This window comes from Podarcis vaucheri (assembly GCF_965113315.1).
Source record: "Podarcis vaucheri genome assembly, chromosome: 4".
Classification (NCBI taxonomy): domain Eukaryota; kingdom Metazoa; phylum Chordata; class Lepidosauria; order Squamata; family Lacertidae; genus Podarcis; species Podarcis vaucheri.
Window position 1 is genome coordinate 48609460 of NC_138762.1, and position 19078 is coordinate 48628537.

General features: G+C 39.3%; 1 protein-coding gene and 1 long non-coding RNA gene across 18 annotated transcripts in view; one reads left to right on the top strand and one right to left on the bottom strand.

Annotated features, from left to right (window-relative positions):
- The window catches only part of LOC309531383, a 52278-nt gene extending 50076 nt beyond the window's left edge, over positions 1 to 2202 (top strand). Inside the window, exon 4 of the long non-coding RNA XR_014219279.1 lies at positions 2141 to 2202. This is a non-coding gene — a long non-coding RNA (uncharacterized lncRNA). The remainder of the gene's footprint in view (positions 1 to 2140) is intronic.
- Positions 1 to 19078, bottom strand: part of ROBO2 (roundabout guidance receptor 2) — an 810838-nt gene that overhangs the window by 484527 nt on the left and 307233 nt on the right. The window lies entirely within an intron of this gene.

A 19078-nucleotide genomic window follows, 5' to 3' on the forward strand; every position in this document is an offset into this window, starting at 1 on the left:
GGGCACATTTGCAAACCGGAGGAACTGCCATGGGCACTACACACACACCACAACCAATTATACTGGGTACAACAAAATGTTTCTTTCAATCCTAATTTCAGTGGGGGAGGGAACTTTCTGTGGACACATCCAATTAAATTATATGTGATGGACCGAGATAGGAGAAGTCATTGGGACAGCCATTGACAACTCTGAGAAATATATCTGCATTCTTTGTAACACATGGCCTCACCGATAGAGTCTATAGTGAAATAATCAGTTGTTTTACTGTATTCCTATTTAGTATGTACTTTACTATATTCCTAAGAATCATACAAATTCTATGTAAAAAATGTCATTACTATATATCACTAGTCTGTTCTCAATTGTTAGTACACATACAGAGCACCATATGCAGCAGTAAGGAACTTTGATGAATAACTCCTCCTATTTTACCAGCTGACAGTCTAATATTTAAACATCAGTTTAAATATTGTGATTATGCTATACAAACATGGGAAAGAAACCTTTAATAATTCTCTATTAATGTCACTGACAAAAAACTGACTCTTTTATTGAATATTATTACCAAACCTTATTAAAATGTGTCATGACTTCAAATTACCAAATTACTTTTAACATTTCTCCCCTTCAAGACAAAATTTACCATTAGCAGTAACTTGTGGGCAGGGATTCCAGCCTAATGCATATAAGATTTAATTACACAAATACTTATGCATTTCCATAAAACTGTCATTTTCTTTCTGCAGCTGCAAACATTTTTCTTCATATTGGTAATTATTTTGGAATCGGATTATTCTGATTTAGCTGCTTAGATTGGTCAAACAGGAAAAAATATTCCCAGATTAACTGGAATCAACAGTGTGAACATCTATGTAGGTTGTTTTTACATATACCAAGTCTCTTTTGTCAGTTAGCAACCTGGATCACAGTGAGATATTTCAAACGAGATTTATTTATTTATTTACTCACTCATTTATTTGAGCCCTTTGGGGATTACTGTATCTAAACAATAAGTCCAGAAGGAAATGGAACATGCCACTAATATTTAGATTTCAAGATTTATGCAGTATTTTGTGGGAAAATGCAGACCACCACCAACGATATAGACCAAGCTGATCTTAAGGTCATTTGAGGCAACCCAGGCAGTCATTTCATGACTAGTGAATTGTCATTTGGTGTTAACATGGAAGTAGAACTTCTTAGTAATAGTACCTACCCTCTGGAATGCTCTCTCTCGAGTTTTTCACAAAGCAGAGATTGTAGTGTATTTTAAACACCTGTTAAAAACATATATGGTTTCCTTTTCTCTAGCCTTTTAATTTTTTGTATACTACTCAGTTATACCTGTGAAACACAGGTGCGCTTTGTTTTTGCCTGGTTTTAGGAACATTATCTGCTATTTTTTAATTATTTTTGTGCAAACCACTTAAGAGTTATATAACATTAAGCGGCGTAAATATGTTTTAAAATATATAAACAAAAATTAACAGCGATACAGACAAATTTTCACAGTCAGGTGAAATTTAAATGCACGCTTCTTTTCAGTTTTTCATCTACAGCATACAGGAGCTATCTTAGGAATTAAAGGCAATTCTGTCACCAGCCTTGCAGATTCATGATGTAAAATGAGCAATCCTACCTTATTGTGATGTGGGGGGAAGTTTATTTCCATGTAAGTTCAATGACTACGTCCTTTGCCCTGCTATTTCACTGTCACCAGGGTGGGAAGAGGGGATATTTCCCTCCCCACCCCAACTGGAATGGGAAGAATTTACTGTGCCTGCCTCCGAGCTTTCCACAGGCCTACTGAGGGTCCATCAGCAATGGCAAAGTTGTCTCACTGGTGGACTTCCCTCTCTGGCAGTAGAAGGGCACATACGTTGCATCCTAGCGTCCTTCCCCTGCCCCTCAATCAGCAATAAGAACACACCTTAAAAAGATATGAAAACCTATTTTCCAGAGAAGAGCTGCCAAAAGAGCCAACTGAATAGGTTTGATAACATTAAAATATCTCTAAAATATTCATGCATAAAGCTATTAGTCAACAATGTGTTCTTAAACTGATAAGGGTATATTTCTGTCCTAAGATTAATATTCTCTCTTTTTTATACTTATTCTCTTCTGTAATCTATTGCAGATTGATTTACCAGGACAGTTGCGTTTTAACACTACAGACCTTACTACTTAGCAGTGTTTAAGGATCTACTGTATAATAAAGCTCCTGTTGTTTACTACTTTTTGTCTTTATGTTCTCAGTCTTTAGTGGTCCATAAATTTTCTTTATTTATGTTTTAAAGGAAGGGGAGACTCACCTTAGAAACTAATTAATTTGCTAATTATTAAGTCATTTATTTTGCTTGTTTTATGATAGTCGTATGGTTAATAGCCTAAAATGTATTTTTGAGTTAAAACTGCAGCACTTTCTAGTTTTCTGTAAAACATTTGCTTTGGGTAAATATAGACTTAGAACAAGATTCTGAATGGACCAACCAATTTTTTATTTCCAGTGATGTTTTCAATGATAACATACCATGACATAAATATAATAAAAACAGTTGAACAACTGTCAGTGAGATTTAATAACAAGCTAAAATGGCTGGCAGGCACTATGGATAAATTGGTTCCACTGTAACTAGTTGTACCTTGAAGCAATGTTTATTTTTGACCCCTGCCACAAAAGTGATATATAGAATCACTTGACATTTCAAAGAACCATAAGTTGATTGGAATCAAGCCAAATTCAACTGACCAAGCATTTCTAAGCATTCTCTTCCATAGTCAATTCAGCTGCAAGCACAGTGGTGCAAATATATATCACTTATTCCAACTGAGACTCATATTCTGTTACATTCCTTGGACTGTCTCCTTTGCTGTTCTTTCATTATCACCTGGTGCCTACTTGGTTGTCTTTTTGGCAGCACCATTTCTGTCCTGTACTGCTCTTCTGTCTTCAGAAGGTAATGCAAAATGGGCAGTGGTGTTAGGGAGTGGCCTCCAGATTTGTAGGTGTGTTGGAGAGAGAACACTAGGATCACTGTGCTACTAAAAATGTCTTCAGCAATGATTCAGAAGTTATTTCACAATTTTATATGCATAGGGAAAGACCATTAAAGTCATCCAGCTAGTCTCAGAATGGATACATTAGGAGTGCATTGTGTGCCTTTAGATATTTATTGGAATTGTAGAAGCTAAATAATTTCTTTTTTTCCATTCTTCATGCTGGTTGAGTGAATTTAGCAAATGTATGAACAACCTCTGTTGCTTGTAATGTCATAGAAAATCAACTGAAATTGACCTGATAATCTTTTATATGATCATATGGAAAATCAGCATGCATAGCTGAGTCTTTACACCTCTTGGATGTGCTCATTCAAAGCATTGATCCTCCTATGAATCCCCTTTTAACCAAAGGTTTAAAGCACTGAAAATAAGTGAGTGGTTATAAACCTTTTACAGCTCACTCACCCAATCCATCTGTCAAAAGTGGTAAATAGTATACATGATAACATCATTGTTGCTGTTTCTCAGGCTCTCAAGAGTGGGAAAAGTGTGTCATAACTTTAAACATGACCATACATTCAAGACTCTAATGTAACTGCCACCTTGGCTTTTTAAAGTAATTAAGAGGTAATTTATATAAGAAACTATCAGAAATGCAGCTCCCAAAAAGCAGGATAAAACACAGATCACATATTAGGTTACAATATCAATCAAGTTATTAAGAATGAATCAGTGGTCTAAATTTGTACTAGAAGTGTTTTAACATTTTGGCAAGCTGCTTGAAAGAGTTTAGTAAGAATTTGTAATGTGTGTCTTGGAAACAAGATTTTCCTCTCTGGTTCAACAAAAGGGATACTGTTTCTCAGTTAAACATACCTCTGTTAGAATATAACACAGTTACGAGTACGTTTGCCAGAAATCACAGTTTTTAATGAGTCTTTAGTAAAACTAGATTTTATTTTCTTTCAAACTGTGCAGTGTTTTTGCAGTTAAAATATTTTTACACGGTCTTCCAGATTATGTGACCTTTGCAGATTAGGCCTCCCTTTCCATGATGTGTATAGAAAAAAATGAGTCAAGCCCACTATTTCCCTAAAACTTTAGCACCCACTTGCTTCAGATGCATACAAACATAACAATAAAGCTCTTTGCAAGCTGGAACTAGTCTGTGAAGAACATAAAGCTACAAAAGACTTATTAACAATGGTTTATATTTCTTTACAAAAACAATAATCATTTGGATTTCAAGATAAGAAAAAGGAAGAAATGATCTGAATGCTGATATAACATAATGATAATGGGTTGACATACAGTACGTTATGTACAGAGGGGGGAAAGCTCTCTCCTGTTCAGCTTAGATTGAATTGAAAATGATCCAATCTTTTTCCAGAAAATAATAATAATTGGGACTCTGGTTATTTTGAAAGCAAAATTGAAGCTTAGAAAATGTTCTTTTACATTCCCATTCATCGCCAACCTAAAAAACACTGTTCTCCAGGCAGTGGCTTTTTGGAAGGCTAGAAAAGTAAAGGGTTACCACACATTTTTCTCTGAGGGTGATAGGCAAATAGGACATGGAAGGAACAAACTTGTCTCTACCCTTCCCTTCCTACGTGCTGATACGACACATGTCACTGCTGCTGCTGCTGCTGCTGCTGCTGCTGCAGGCCAGGGAAAGTATGAAAGGTTATTTGGGAGATGCAGAGAGTTGGCAAGAATGGGGAAACTGATCTGGAAGGACAAGAGGAGGTAGGATTTCCCCCTCCAAACTGGATTTCAATCCATGCTGGAGAATAATTCAGGGGCTTATAAATCTGACCTCTTCACTAAAGATATTCTCTGAGCCTGTTTTAGGATAATTTTCCCAGCACCTCTAGTAATGTACAAGGGGTCAAGAAACACAGTGACTTCAAAACCCTTTCAGTTGTATTTAAAACTTCATAAGCTAAAAAGCATTTACGAAACTAAAGCAGATGCTGAAATTGTGCGCAGGTATACTGATTGCTTTAAATTCATCAGAGTGTTCTGGGGGTTCTAGGAATAACATGTCTCACAGCACATACTAGCTATGATACACAGGCATCTCCCAACTTACACATATTTGACTTGCGTGACCAAGTATACGCGGGGCACCGGGAAATAATAAATAGATTTAAACTGCAAGAAGGCACGAAAAGGGCAAAAATGGTGCAAAAGAGCGGGAAAACTGCAAAATTTGTACGGAAAGAGCAGGAAAATGGCTAGCAATCCCAGGTGCCTTTGCACCTGCAATCCCTTGAGTCTTTGCACCAACCTTTGAGACTTGTGGAGAGTTGTAGGTTGAGAAAGGAGGTTTGGAGGGAGTAATTGTGGTGGATTTTTGTGGATTTTTGGCGGAGTGTGGCTTTTTAGATCGTGTTCCGCACTAAATGTGGTTTCACATATACACACGGTACCCTGGAATGTAACCCCTGTGTAAGTGGGGAGATGGCTGTATACAGTTAAGGACACAGAGGAAGACATTCTCTTCTTTGTAATTCAGTAGATGGTAACAGCAGCTTATTTTGGAAAAGGTTAGGAACCTCTGGCTGCAGTGGAGAGGATGGGAGACTTACCTAGAGACCTCTGGGGACTAGTGACTAGTAGGAGAGCCCTGGAATGTCGCATAAGATTAATGGAAAATACTTTCCATTGACAATATTTTTATTATATTTGGGGAGCAGTGTATGGACAAAAATTTATCATAAGTTTAGTCTGTATTTTATGAATCTCTCTATCTATGACCACCACCAGCTTTCAGATGCTCAACATAAGCATTTGCATTGTGAAGTATAAGTGGAAAAGTGTACAGAGCCATGTTCTAGACATATTATAATTATTCTGTTTTTGGTTTCTTCCACTTCTTAAAACAAAAATTCCAATGAATGCTGATAGAAGTTTAAAATACAGTTGTACCTCAGGTTACAGACACTTCAGGTTACAGACTCCGCTAACCCAGGTTAAGAACTTAACTCAGGTTAAGAACTTTGCTTCAGGATGAAAACAGAAATTGTTCAGTGGCCGCGTGGCGGCAGTGGGAGGCCCCTTTAGCTAAAGTGGTACCTCAGGTTAAAAACAGTTCCAGGTTAAGAATTAAGTTCTTAACCTGAGTTACCACTTTATATAATTTTATACTCTCAAGATAACATGGACTAAATTGACTACTGGTAGTTTATGTTACTCTCTTTTAACCATAAAATGCTACATATTTCTAAGATACACTGACACTTATTTCATGATCATAATATGTAAGGGTGCATACGAATGTGCCTACAAAATAAGTTTAGAGTAGTTTAGGTCACTAGAAGACTTGCACGCAAAGTCCAGACTGAAGTGAAGCCATGTATGGCATTCAAAGTTATTTGGAGACTTTGATGTTTCTTGTCTACAGTCATGAAACTTTGACAAACTAATCAATAAAATATCAAAGAGCTATTGAAAGAACATGGACTTTCTCCTGTTTGACATTAAGTTCAATGAAAAGTCAGACAGATAACACTCTGTGGAAACTAAAATAGTCTAGGTGTAAATATTCTCTTTTTAGTGAAGCACCAAAGTACTTTTATAATATCAGCTAGTCTTATGCTTTTGCTCATATAAATTATAATATAAAATACATCAGACCATGTACAGAACTGTACATGTACATTGCTGGAAAATAGTCACAATTATAGAGTAAGTCTTCTGCTATTTAATTACTGACAGAAATATTGCTAATTCCTATTCATAATGCTTGCCTATATTGCCTATAGTTTGTTTCCAATTTATGTAACCAGAGTGCAGGTGCACATATCCCCAAAATGTCAATGTTATTCCTTACAGTAGTTCTGGTGACTTTAAGATTGGATTACTGCAATATGTTGTATGTGGGGCTTCCCTGTCCTTGACCTGGAAGCTGCAGTTAGTATGGAATTTCTGAAAGGAGTGAGACCCTATCAGCATAGAACCTCTCTACTCAGAGTCCTACACTGGTTATTATTATATTTATTTATATCCTGCCTATTTCCCAGTCTGGGATTCAAGGAAACTTACTGCCAATTTTCAAGGTGTTACTATTAGGAAATAAAACCCTCAACACCTTGGGAGCAGTTTCCTTATGAGATTGCCTTTCCCTATATGTACCCACTCCACAGCTTCAATATGTGGAACTGACACTGCTAAAGGTGCCACATAATATTTGTTCTTCAATTGTAAGATATCCATCTTTGAGTGTGGAAGCGGACACACTTTGGAACTCCCTGCATATTGACAGCAGGCAGGCACTTTCACTGTACTCTTTTGGTGCCTGCTAAAAAACGTTTTTGTTTAGAGAAGCCTAGCCATATATGTATATAATGTTGATGTGTGTTTCAATCTGGTTCCAGATTGTGGATTTTATTTTTATTTTTTTAAAAAAAACATGTTTTAAACAGTCTTTTTAAATTGTTTCTTACTGATAATTTTATTGTTTTATTCTTTTCATAACCACTTTGCGGTCTTATTGAAATCAAGCGGTTTATAAAACTGGTGAAATAAATACTCCCCTCTATTGTTCTGAAACCTGTGAACTGCACAGCCAGCTTCCTTGTTGTGTGTGTGCACAGAACCTCTTTCATCTTGACCCCTTCGTCCCAGAGAAATTCTCACTGATTGCTGTGAACTATGTCACTGAGCTACCCAACCAAGCAACGTTTTTATTTGGCAGATATATATTCTCTATTTGGGACAATTCTCTTGACTATTTTCCTACAAAATGTTTTATGTGCTTCTTGCTCCCATCAAAATCGAAAACCTTCTTTTGTTCCCTGGAGTATTTGCTCCGGCAGGGTGGGGGCAGTTGCATTTCCAAGTGCCTGACAGCCATGTCAAGAGCTGGAAACTGCCGTTGCTGAGGGGACAAGGCAATAAGAGAAACCTCAGAAGCAAGACAAGCTGTTTTTTCCTCCTTGCTCACTGATACAATTTGTAACTTCCAAGCCACTTCTGAATTGAGGTAAGCCAAGCCAAGCTCACCCTTCACTAATTACTGACAAATTGTTGGACATGCTATGAAGCAGAACATAACTCTATTTAATAGTCTATCTCTTTTGTATATAGTCAGTGCATGGTGCTATCCCTAGAGGTTAACAAAGGAAATTCCTTTAATGGCAGACTGCATATATCATAGCAGATATGGGATCATCATAAAAAACCCTTCTTACGTCACATTATTATTTATACAGCATTGTTGCCTTGTGCATTTTCCCCGCTCACTATCCATTGGTTACTGCTGCTGCACTGGGTGGGGAAACATACGTGGAATAGTGTTAGTTCACCAGGAAGTGAGTTGAGTAGACATGTATACCATTGTACTGTAAGTTTACTATATAGTGAAATGTTAATAAGTGCCTGCTGTTTAACTCTTCTTTGCAAAGTTTTCACATTTGCCTTCTTGTGTAGTACTATTTTCAGAAAACAACTTCTTGGTCTTACTTGATCTCAGTTAAACTCACCACAGGAAAGGTACATCTTGGTTGCTAGGTGGGAAAGGAAGGGCAAACAACAGATATTCCAAGGGCTAAAAAAAAAAAGACAGGAAAACTGCACAAAAGGGGAGGGGAAAACAGCAACTCCTTAGGACCCTCGGCATTTCTATTGTCTGGTGTCCAAACAACTCACTTATCCATCACAGTTTCACTTCACTCATAGTTCATAGGCTAAAAAGCACTGCTAGGTGAGAGTAAACAGGCTGGCTCAAGTGACAGAAATTGCTTAGAAGGGTACCTGCACATTTTGCTTTGTAACTTTCCTTCTAGGCTGGCAAGAAACTTACTTTTCTAAAAAAGAATGAAAACATGGGGTCTGGCACCCCTGCTTTTGGGCACCAACAAAGGCTTTCACATACGCCATGGTGTCTCTGCGGTCTGGGTTACGAACCTCTGCTATACACACTACATTGGAGTAAGCTACATTGGATGCAGTGGGAGTAGTAACATCCTTTGAGTTCAATGGGACTTATTCCCAAGTACATGTATGTTACAATTGCAGCCCAAGAATTCAAACTGAACCCCTTAATTGTTGCTACTGGAAGACATTAGGTTGTAACAGATGTGCCCTTTTCCTAGTTTCTGCTGATGGTGCATAGCTGTGGAGGACCCCACTGCAGGTATGGATAGTGCAGCAGATGACACACTGTCACTGGCAGTATTCCCAACAATGGTAGCTAGTGTAAGGCCCTAAAGCAAGTCATTAAGGGGGTGGAGTTGGCTATGGCTCTTTTTAGCCTAGGCAGCCCCATTCTCCTGAAAGGGCCTGAACTGGGGTGTCCAGCTGCATCAGCCAAAAGAAAGGGGATGAATGGAGTTGTCAGTTTGCCCCTTTGATTCATCTTACTGCTGGGCTGAGCATCTGCAAGAGAAGATGTGAACCCAAGTTTCCAGTTTGCATTTGCCTTCATAATTTATATTTCCAAATTCTCTAGTGAGCTTCCATTCATTTGTTTTACAGAAGAGAAGCAGAATGTATATAAATTACTATCACGGGGTCAGAGTTGAAAGAGTAAGCTACAACTCTTCTTCATTCCACTGTCTCCCCATAACTTGATTCAAAACTTTGCCTCAACGGCAGTAATTAGTCTTGAAATGGAGCAGTGCCAAGTCTTTCTATCAGATTTCTTTCCTGTTTATGTTTGAGTTACTCAGAGGCTGTTTCAATGTGCCCTTTAGACTATCAACAAAATGTGATATCTCTCCCCCTCCCCTTCTTCCATGATATAAAGGAAGTAATCGTAGCTGGTTGTGGTCTGTTGTGTATCATAATATTTTCCCATTTCAGCTAAGAATTGTCAGAGCAGTTGGGGGCAGGGAATTACCACTGAATCAAAGGTTCAGTGGAATATTTCATTTTGTTTAAAGGCTGCTGTCTTCTTTGAACATTTGCTTTGTCTTTCCCACAGCCTCCACATACCCATTTGACTACACACCCATTTGAGATATTTGTAGATATTTTTAATTGTTATAATTTGGCAATTATAGTAGTCTACCAGTTTAATCTGATCATGTATTGCCTATTAATATCTATAACAAAACACCTACATCTAAAGCAGCAGAATTGTCACTGCTGTAGGCAAGGTGAAGTATAGTTAAATCATATAAATCTCTGGCCAGTACTCTGGAAAAACCTAAGGAATAAGATCCAATTGATCATGTTTCCCTTCTCCAATGCTTAGCCAACTTCTGACTTCCTGGAATTTAGCTTTATTGTTCATTAGCCTCTCGAGGTCACCTATTTTCTGGCACCCTCTCAAATATTTGAAAACCATTAAGACTACATTCCTTTACACATTTGACTAGAAGTAGGACCTATTGAACTCAGTGAATATACTCTTCTGAATAGACATGCATGGGATTGCTCTGTGAAGGGCATGCTTTACAGGCTAACTCCATCCACTTAGGAGCATAGGAAGCTGCTGTGCACTGAGTCAGACTATTGGTTCAACTAGTTCAGTATTGCCAACAATGAGTGGTAGCATCTCTCCAGGGTTTCAGGCAGGAGTACTTTTCAGCTCCACCTGGAGATGGTGGGGATTGAGCTTGCCACTTTTTACATACATAGCAGATGCTCTACCACTGAGTTACAGCCTTCCTTCTGCTTTTCTACACAGCCTTCAATGCTAGAGGTTCTCAGACCAAGTCACTATCTTGATTTATTCATAAAAGTATTTATATACCACCCTCTCATAAAAAACCCAGGGTGGTGTGCAGCAATATAAAAACACAAAAAGCTATTAAAACTAGTACAAAACAATTATTAAAATGACTGGCAAGAAGATTCTGAATGGTGTACAGTCTGGAAAATGCAAGAAGATTCTGAATGGTGTACAGTCTGGAAAATGCTTTAGAATTTCTGCAGGCTACTGAAGTAAAGTGGACACAGCCCTGAATCCTAAGAGTCTTGGGCTGGCTTCTCTGCCCACCTCACCTGCCTCCTCATTATGTTCCACTCATCCTGCCTTCCCTTTGTTTTCTTGCAAGAGACTCTGATATACCAAAGGAGAATCGAGGCCTGCTTCTACTTTAAATCCCTCTGCCCTGTTTTCCTATGACAACACTCCAAATGGTTTACAAGAACTGTTAGCATAGAAGAGACTTCTGAGACTCAAAAGCAAGGTGCCTGTTGAATCTCTGCAGGAACCACAGTATGGTACCAGTGACTACTGTTTGTTTAGATGCTTATGCCTCCTTCCAGTGAGTACTGTGGAGGGAAGATGGAAACCTGTCAGGGCTCCACACTTTCAGCATAAGCATTTCTTTGCTTTCTAAGAAACCAAGAAGAGCATGCTGGGCCAGGCCAAAGATCCATCTAGTCCAGGGGTTGTCAACCTGGTCCCTACCGCCCACTAGTGGGTGTTTCAGGATTCTCGGTGGGTGGTAGGGGGTTCTATGGCACAAGCTGAATCCTCCTTCCATCGAGCACTACAGAAAGATGCATTAGTATAAATGGGTATAAAAAAGGTTGACTACCCCTGAATCTAGTCTAACACTCAGTTATCACAGGGGCCAACCAGATGCCAATGGGAACCCTGCAAGCAGAACTTGAGCGAAAGAGCCTTTCCCCCCATTTGTGAGTCCCAACAAGCGGTATTCAGAGGCATTCTGCCTCTGACAGTGGAAACATATTTTCTTTATGCACAACTCAATTTGCGGCTCTATAGGAGGCCCAGAAGTCTCCCAGGTATTTCTCCCCACCCACCCTGTATCCCCTCTGTCCCCATTTCCATATCTGATTTTTAGAAACTCCCGTTTTAGATCATTTAGATCAAGTACACAGAGTTCTACCCAGAATGTTAGTCTTCTTTTTATCTTTTTTTCAAGTTGGCTGATTAATTAGACAAATTGTGTCAAAATGGTAATAATAACAGCCAGCATCCAGATTTGCTGATTGATTTCATTTGTGATGGCAATTCATATTAAAAGATGCAATGGAATGTTTTTTTGCTCAGAATTTCTTCCAGTTGAAATGCCCAGTTTATATGATGCTGACAAAAAGAAATGGGCTGAGAACATTCATTCCTTATTACTTGGGGTTTAGATTTGACCTCAAACTCATACCTTGAAATCAGCTTCCCTGCACAGCCACTTTTATTGACTAACATTTCATGCTTATAAATGCCTTTACCTTATCACAAAACTGGCTGTAATGGCTTATCTGATCCTATAAATGGAGTAGAAGAGAACACATTTTAAAAAGACCAATTTCTCCAAGGCAGAAGAACAATTCCATACTACAGATTTTATTTTTTACAGAAGTGTTTTCTAGCACTTGGAGGGTGGTAGAGATGATTTGCTGTTTTGGTGGGTGGGTGTTTTCATCCGAAGGTGTCTAGTGTGATTCAGTTTCTCCTCCAGAAATGCTCAATACTTTTTGCAGGAAAACAGCACTGTTAGTCTATAACAGCAAAAACAAAACCCCATGAGAAACCTGAACAGTACTTCAGCATTAAATAGACGAATAAATTATATTGTGCCACGAATTCACTTTGATGACAGCCGAGAGGATGGCAGGCATGCATGCCTGGATTTAAGGTATAGCAAAGGATCAAACAATTCTTTTATAGTCCAAAAACATACCAAACTCCAGCAACTCTTTCCACTGCTTTGCATGGACAGAGCTAGCTCCCTACCTACTGAAAGCAAGGTCCCTGTAGCTGAGCTGGGGAGAGGGTGAGGTCTAGGGCCAGAGAGGCATGTGATCCCCAAGTCTGAGATTTCCTACTCCTGCACTATTGCAAAACCACTACTGCAAAGCCACCATTGGATACAACCCACAGATTGCTGAGCTTTTCTATATGAAATCATTTCCAAATACAATTGGCTGTACGTATGTGTATTTCAGCACATATCTGCAGTACAGAAAACAATATGGAAAGCCATCACAGTTTTAGAATTGTCTATATATTTTTAATCCTGACTGGAGATTACAAAATTAATTTATTTTCTGGGGGTACTTGTGCACACAAATAATTAATGCTGAGCATCCACTACAGTTTGAAAATTCATTTTACCAGGAATGACTCCTTTAGAAAACTTCACAACTACAAAGAACAATGAACTGGATAAATATACATTTCTTATTAGTTTGTATTACTTTAGACATGATGGTAATAATATGCCTTAAGATACAGCTTCTCTGAAACTCATTAAGAGTAAAATACATTGAGTGAAAATGTGAGGCTGAGGCAGAATTGCTTTTCTGCCTGAGAGTAAAAATGGAACGCCATATGTCAGGCCTGAAATAATGGAATGTGGTTAGCATTTTAGTATGTATATAAATTTGTCTAGGTTCTTACAAAAAGAGAAAACACACACACAGAGAAATGGAAAAAAATGAACAATACAACATTAAGGGGATGAAATCTGTGAAGGCAATTATAAATTTTAGTGACTGAAAATAGAAAATCTATGTGCTTTGGAACCTTGGCAGAAATCCAATCAGTAGTCCTAATTAAAATGAGTTTGATGGTTTCAACTTAGGTCTTAAATGTGGCAGCTCACACTACTAAAAGCGCACATGAATGTGTCACAGTACCTTTCATATATCAACCTTTGCTCAAGGCAAATAAGGGGATACAGACACCAAATCACCTTTTCCTAAAATTCAAAGTAGTTACTTAATAAAAAATGGATGGTGTTTGAATAACTGATCACGAACTTCAGAAACATAGAGAAGAGACAGCGTAGTCCATCCAGGTTGAGCAAACAAAGGTAATTAGTTGAGAATTATACATATTTTAAATATACTATTGCAATAATTTCAGGTAAGAAAAAGTTGTATTTTAAGTTTCCTACTTATAGGGGATATTCCTTTGCTCCCCTGCATACAGGTACTTGAAGATGATGGCTCAGTTCATACAGAACACCGAACAATCAAATGTCAAACACAAATGTCAGTCTCATGCTCTTCCACTCTACTTGGCTCATGAGGGCAAATTTAAAGCTTCTATTCCTGATTGTATCAAAATTAGCAAGTGATGTACCTCCCCCTTCAAATCACAGTTAACAAGCATGGATATCAATTCTGCTTTGATATTCTATTTTGTTAACAAAACTGGATGGGGGAGGGGGAAACAAGCAGTCATTTACTGAGTCTGGATGCCAATACCATGTTGCTGCTTCCAAGTCTTTCCCCACCATATATGACACCATATATGAAGTGCAGGGGGTTTCTTATGCCTTCAAAGGCATCTGGAGCATGCTGTGTTTCCCAGTCCAGAGTTCTGCAGCACCCTGGAAGGAGAGACAAAGCAAAGTGATAGCCTAATAAACAACAATGATCAAATGGGTAATGGATTTCCTAAGGCATGAGTAGCCAACACGGGTAAACAACTATATTGTCTCTGACCACTGGCAATGTTAGCTGTGGTTGATAGGAGTTGTGGAACTTCTATCAAGTTGATAGGCCTTATGGTATATTGAAACTGATCCTGCAAAAATGAGGCATGACTAAGTTATGGAGTCTGTGAAACTTTACAACCAGTGGAACACTACAATTTGACTCAGATTGTTCTTCCTTATTCTAATCCAGTCTCACCAAATCCCTCCTCACCAAAAGCCTGGCTGATCTCATCTTACTTCTTCCTGGACTGGTTTTTGCATGGATAACTTTTCAAACTACCATTCAATGAGTGCAGCATTTTCAGAGTTCTGGCATTCTGTGTAACCATCTCTCCCCCCCCCCCGCCCCCCATTTTCTTGGCTTGAGTCCCAATGCTATTCTAACATGTCTGTAAGGATAAATAAGCTAAAAACTTTCTCCTTTCAGGGAAAGCAGGACTCCTTGGAGCATATGTCCTACATTTGGCAAAAATGCTTTGATAAACACACGTACCGGCAGGAATCTAATTATTTCTGTTGCCCTTTAAGAGCTACCATTAGTTGTGCTATTCCAGACAGGAGAAATAACACAGTAATAGAGAAAACCCCCAGCTAAGTTCTAAAATTTGCCAAGTCCCTGACATGAGGGCAATCTTAGGTAATTCAATGAATGTGTGTGCATGTGTTCAGATATTATTATTATTATTGTTATTGTTATTATTACTACTACTACTGCTACCACCACTACCCATTGACTGCTTGTTATAAAGTAGTCTCCAAGCAACTTGCAATACATAATAATATCAGCACATTCATCAGAAAATGTGCAATTCATTAAAAATATACCAAAACCCCCCCACCCAGAACAGCTACAGGAAGCTTTGGCAGCACACTAACAGCAAAAATATAATCATCCTAATCCACCAAAGTCTATGAGGTAAATTAAGATATTACCTGGCACTGAAAAGGAAAAGTTGCCAGGCAGACCACACTATGCAGAGTGTTTCACAGATGAGCAAGTGATTGTTGGTTCCAAGTCTCTATGGACCACATATTATGTCCTTCTGAGTAAACATACCTAAGATCAATCTGCTTGCCTGCACCAAATAAGATGTTTATAGATAGGGCAGTCAAGAATATGATCCGAATATGCCAACGTTTCAGTGTAGACACATTACATGCAAAAGATCAGAGGCAGTTTTTAATTGAAAACTAAAAGAATAAAGGGAAAGGATCCCTGCAATGAAAAATAACAAAGGACTAGAACGGACACATGCATGAACATCCACATTCAACAGTTAGCTAATAAATCAATGCCCCCAGATATTCTGGTGGTAATTAAAATTGGAGCCAAGTCTCTCTTCTCTTGCCCCCCCTACAACATCAAGAGACAAAGGCATTTTCTAAAGTCATCAAGAGAGGTCCAGATGGTGATTTATAAACTGTGAAGAATATGATCTCATTTTAAAATCACAGTCATGTCCTAGGTGTTCAGAATAAGCTGGCATGAGGCTAGACACTGGTGTCCCTACTAATACATGACAGATATGACATAAGTAATTATCTGAATCTCTTTGGCACACATTTTTGGCTCGCTAGAAATGTTAGTGTTATGTTTGCTTTGCATTCATCCTGTTTGCAAGCTACGAAGGACAGATTATGTTGCTGATGAAGTTACCAAGGATTGTTGTATTCCAATACAAGACCGGGGGTGGGGGAAGCAATGAGCGTGGGGCATGCATTTGATTGAACTGAGGCCAGGAAGGAATCTGATTTCCTTTCCTCAGCTTTGTCTGCCACTTTCCCTCCTGATCTATGCAGTCTTTCATATCCTCGTCCCTGCAGTTATGCTGACACAGACACAGTGGACGCACCACACACAGCTGCAAACTAGGAGACTGCTCTTTACACTCAGCCAGATCATTAATCAGAAATAGGATTGCTTGCTGTGTCTGCAAAACATGGCTAGAGCAGGGAACTAATTGTCAATAATAGAAACACTCATGTTAAACAGAGCAGCCAGTTATCAGAAAAAGCTGCCAACACCCGAGGAGCTTATCCAGATGATCAATGAATGTGTTCTACTATCACATTTTTTTACCTGTGTATGAGAGTCTCCCAAATTTTTAATCAAAGCCAATAGTTTGATACGCAGGTGACTAAATGATTGCTTATTATGGAGTGCATATATACTTGGTAGTATGTTTGTGTGCAATATATTGCCAAGTGGGACGCACCACTTCTCTGGTTCTCCATTATTTCTAAGCAGGTTCAGATGTGTAGTCAATTGTTCCTTACCACTTGGAAGGATTATTATGTGCACATGGTGGTAAGCTATCACATGATAAGGGACATCTGAATTCATTCCACCTACTGTTGTTTAATTTGCAGCAATCTGTTTCACCACCTGCTGCCTCTGTATTTGCTGGCCATTGCAGATGCTGTCATTCACAATGCCTGCTTGCACCAGTGTGCCACCAGCTTTATGTACAGAGGCTATTTTAACATCTAGTGCTGCAAATGAAGTTTACCCAAGTAGAACTGAACATGATTTTACAGAGTCTGCCTAGTCAAAATATCTGCAGAAGTGTCCATGATTTTTTGTTTCTTTGTTTAAAGTCAGATTAGCAAACATCCACAATGGGTGGTGTCAAGGGCTGCCTCAGGTCTCAGCTCACAAAAGACCAACGCCAAGCTCTTCTTATATACAAGGATGTTTATTGCAGTTCATTATTGGTTCCACAACCGAGGCGCGCAGCCCCGCGTCTCTTAGCCTAGACATTTGAAGTCCCCTCTGAATCGGTCCCGCCCCTACACCAGTTTAAGAGGCTTGTGCTAGACCACCTCTTCCTGTCCTTTCTTTTCTACAGGGTCTTTCTGCCCCCCTGGGTTCCTTCCCTCCTGCTCTCCCCTGACGCGGATTCCTCAGATGCCTGCTCCCCCCTCCTTCGTGCTTTGGGGCCAGGCTCCTCCTCCGGGCTCTCTGCATTTCCGCGCGCCTCCACATTTGAACTTGGCGCGCGTTCGCTACCCCTGACCTTCCTTTTGACAGCTACACTACTCCCTGTACTACTCTCCGCCCCTTCCGGCAGGACGTCCTGCCCCAATCTCCTTCCCCTGTCTCCTTCCTGCTCTGCTCCGTGTGTCACACTGGGAACTCCACCCTTCTCACTCCGTTCCTCCTGGGAAGCCGACCCCGATCTCCCACTCCCACTCGGGGTTTCCCTGCTGCTTCCCTTCTCCTGGCAGGTCTCCTTCTGGGAATCCTCCGATTCACTTGAGAGACTCATGGAAGACCTCAAGTCATTGTCATCCTCTTCCTCACTGTCCTGGGTTTCTTCCCCATCGCTCTCCGTCTCCCCCCTCACCTGTGCCTCTGTCCCTGAACCCCTGACAGGTGGTGATTTTTTTTTTTTGCCCATCCCTCTTATTAATATGACAAAACATTGTGGTGGTGGTACATTTTCAGAAATGGTAGCAGAGGCAGCATGGGTAGTAGTATGGCATAAGGTGTTTCTGAACTTGCTTAAGTTCCTGTGTAACAGGCATGGTTGCCCGGCGTGCTTTCAGGCTTTCCTCTTGCACCACTCTGCATCCTAATATCTGATATGCCATTTGGGAAATTCACATGGATAAGATGATAGGTTCTCATTGGGGATATTCCCAATGGCAGTTTGTATTAATAACATTACCAGGTGGACATACCAGGTACATATGCCTGTACTACATGTGACTCTGGATCCTGTGAATATAAGAAGAGCTTTGCTGTATCAGACAAAAAGGGCAGTCTAGTCCAGGATCCTATTTCCCACAGTGGCAAACCAGATGCCTATGGGATGCTCACAGCCAGGATGTGTGGGCAAAAGCCTTCTCTTGACATGGTCCTAGACCAGGACTCTTTGGAGGCAGAGTCCTATAGCAACTGCAGCTCTGAGGACTGCTGGTCTGACTCAGTACGACAGCTTCCTATGTCCCTCTGAGACTTATTAGCTTCCTTACAAACATTCCAGTACAAGGTGATATGAGAGGCTGTGGTCAGCATATACCATGTCTATATATTTATCTTTAAACTTATGCGTAAGGTATAACATTAAAGGTGTTGAAATTAATTGAATGTCTTCAAGTTCAGCTTCGGTGTAAGCAAATGAAGATAATCATGGAGGAATCACTTTAAGTGAAGATCTAACAAATGGGCATCTTCAGTTTCACAGGCCTGTTAAAATTATTCATTCAGCCATGCAAGGATTTCACTACAATGCACAGTTCAGACTATTTAAGCCTTACCATCCAAGGCTGCTCTATTAGGACATCAATTCTGAAAAAAACAGGAAGTATAACTAATATGAAAATGTTTCCATTAAATAGTAATGTAAATTGTTTAAATTAATATGTAAACATCATAGTCAATTGAAAAGTTAATTAAAGGCATACATCACTACAATAATAATTAGGCAAAGCTGATTAGCTTCATTGCTAATGTCTCCCCTGCATTTCTGATTGCATAGGAATGTCTAATTTAGAGAGATTATTTCATTTTCACAAGGTTCTTAAAATCACATATTGGATTCCATGGAATAAAAATATACAGACTTTTGAGTTGCTTTGTTTCAATCTCCAGTGTCTCTTGGAACCAGAAGTCAGTTTATTTTTGCATAGTTCCCATTGTGCATTTGTTAATGATAATACAGTTTCCAAACCCTTCTGAAGATAAAGTCATTTTCCAATAT